Source organism: Conger conger, chromosome 15, assembly GCF_963514075.1.
Source record: "Conger conger chromosome 15, fConCon1.1, whole genome shotgun sequence".
Lineage (NCBI taxonomy): Eukaryota > Metazoa > Chordata > Actinopteri > Anguilliformes > Congridae > Conger > Conger conger.
The window spans coordinates 34,199,556-34,202,055 of NC_083774.1; the positions used below are offsets into that span (position 1 = coordinate 34,199,556).

A 2,500-nucleotide genomic window follows, 5' to 3' on the forward strand; every position below is an offset into this window, starting at 1 on the left:
ATTGTTATTTCATTTGTAGAAGCGTAGCTGTCCTCCCACTGAAAATGAGCTCTCAGCCATCTCTCTGCCTTTTGCGAGTGCAGAGCTGTAACCCCAAACTACTGTGGTGTGCCAAATTGTAAGGGTTTACCCAAACGACGGTTTGAATAAGTGCCAATCTTGACATTTAATATACTGAAATTTCATACCTTGCCATTTTTTACAGAATCCAATTTCCTGTCCCTGTACCCCCATAGAGACTGGCTGAGATTCTCAAGTACTTATCAAATGTATTTAGTAATAGGACATTACTTCAGTTGGATCAATTTGTGCAGTTAACCTACTGTTGAGGACACCAAAATGCACTTTAAATGCCATTGACATATTTATTAGTGGCAGGAAAAATATTCCAATTGTTACTGGCAGAAATATGTCGACAGTAGCCTTCAGGTAGCTATAAAATGCATGTATGCGAGATATAGCAGACTGGTAGCAATTTGATGCAGGAACATAGCAATGCTTTTGTCATATGTTGTGATAGATCATGGCATATTGAAGGAGTAGCAAAATGTACCTAGAAAGCTGATGTTACCAAACTTGAGCTTGTGTGCTTAACAGAGAGTATCTTTCGGCTCCCAACTTGAATTGCAAGGAAAACACACGGGCCGTAATGGGCAGGATTCATAACTTTCCGTTGAGACCCCAATGAATTTCTAGGGTTAGGTTAGTGAGAAGTACTTTCTTTCCCAAGTTAGGGTTCGGGTTCGCATCACAGAGGCTCATTTCGATGAAGCCTCGCAGAGACTGGGTGAGATTCTCAAGTACTTATCAAATGTAGTTAGTAACAGGAGACGCAGAACAATCTGCTGCCAACATGAATTGCCACGAAAACACACTGGACGTAATCGGCAGGATTCGAACCTGCGCGGGGAGACCCCAATGGATTTCTAGTCCATCGCCTTAACCACTCGGCCACGATTACCTGGCTGCCTGCTCACGGCGGCTGTGCTTGAAAAGTTCATCCTCACAAGCACGTGCAGAAACACAACTGAATGCATCTGCTGATGGAAAAGAGCCCCATGGACTGTCAGAAGTGGGATTCGAACCCACGCCTGCAGAAGAGACTGCGACCTGAACGCAGCGCCTTAGACCGCTCGGCCATCCTGACAGGATGGAGGTACTTTTTTCGGAAGTTTCTTCAGAAGAACCCTGACATTGGCTGCTAATATCAATTACAATGAAAACATTTGACTCATCACCAGAAGGACTTGAACTCAGAGGCTCCCATAGATTTCTACTCAGTGCCTTAAAGAGGCATTGCAGTGTAAATTGTTATTTCATTTGTAGAAGCGTAGCTGTCCTCCCACTGAAAATGAGCTCTCAGCCATCTCTCTGCCTTTTGCGAGTGCAGAGCTGTAACCCCAAACTACTGTGGTGTGCCAAATTGTAAGGGTTTACCCAAACGACGGTTTGAATAAGTGCCAATCTTGACATTTAATATACTGAAATTTCATACCTTGCCATTTTTTACAGAATCCAATTTCCTGTCCCTGTACCCCCATAGAGACTGGCTGAGATTCTCAAGTACTTATCAAATGTATTTAGTAATAGGACATTACTTCAGTTGGATCAATTTGTGCAGTTAACCTACTGTTGAGGACACCAAAATGCACTTTAAATGCCATTGACATATTTATTAGTGGCAGGAGAAATATTCCAATTGTTACTGGCAGAAATATGTCGACAGTAGCCTTCAGGTAGCTATAAAATGCATGTATGCGAGATATAGCAGACTGGTAGCAATTTGATGCAGGAACATGGCAATGCTTTTGTCATATGTTGTGATAGATCATGGCATATTGAAGGAGTAGCAAAATGTACCTAGAAAGCTGATGTTACCAAAATTGAGCTTGTGTGCTTAACAGAGAGTATCTTTCGGCTCCCAACTTGAATTGCAAGGAAAACACACGGGCCGTAATGGGCAGGATTCAAAACTTTCCGTTGAGACCCCAATGAATTTCTAGGGTTAGGTTAGTGAGAAGTACTTTCTTTCCCAAGTTACGGTTCGGGTTCGCATCACAGAGGCTCATTTCGATGAAGCCTCGCAGAGACTGGGTGAGATTCTCAAGTACTTATCAAATGTAGTTAGTAACAGGAGACGCAGAACAATCTGCTGCCAACATGAATTGCCACGAAAACACACTGGACGTAATCGGCAGGATTCAAACCTGCGCGGGGAGACCCCAATGGATTTCTAGTCCATCGCCTTAACCACTCGGCCACGATTACCAGGCTGCCTGCTCACGGCGGCTGTGCTTGAAAAGTTCATCTTCACAAGCACGTGCAGAAACACAACTGAATGCATCTGCTGATGGAAAAGAGCCCCATGGACTGTCAGAAGTGGGATTCGAACCCACGCCTCCAGAAGAGACTGCGACCTGAACGCAGCGCCTTAGACCGCTCGGCCATCCTGACAGGATAGAGGCAGTTTTTTCGGAAGTTTCTTCAGAAGAACCCTGAC

At 44.2% G+C, this 2,500-nt stretch overlaps 4 non-coding genes across 4 annotated transcripts; all 4 read right to left on the reverse strand.

Moving 5' to 3' along the window:
- Nucleotides 1-879: 879 nt before the first annotated feature.
- Nucleotides 880-961, reverse strand: trnas-aga (transfer RNA serine (anticodon AGA)). The gene has a single exon. It is a non-coding gene; the product is annotated as a tRNA-Ser (tRNA).
- A 103-nt stretch (nucleotides 962-1,064) lies between these two features.
- Nucleotides 1,065-1,147, reverse strand: trnal-cag (transfer RNA leucine (anticodon CAG)). The gene has a single exon. It is a non-coding gene; the product is annotated as a tRNA-Leu (tRNA).
- Nucleotides 1,148-2,186: 1,039 nt separating this feature from the next.
- trnas-aga (transfer RNA serine (anticodon AGA)) lies at nucleotides 2,187-2,268 on the reverse strand. The gene has a single exon. It is a non-coding gene; the product is annotated as a tRNA-Ser (tRNA).
- A 103-nt stretch (nucleotides 2,269-2,371) lies between these two features.
- trnal-cag (transfer RNA leucine (anticodon CAG)) lies at nucleotides 2,372-2,454 on the reverse strand. Its single transcript has one exon. It is a non-coding gene; the product is annotated as a tRNA-Leu (tRNA).
- Between the last annotated feature and the right edge of the window lie 46 nt (nucleotides 2,455-2,500).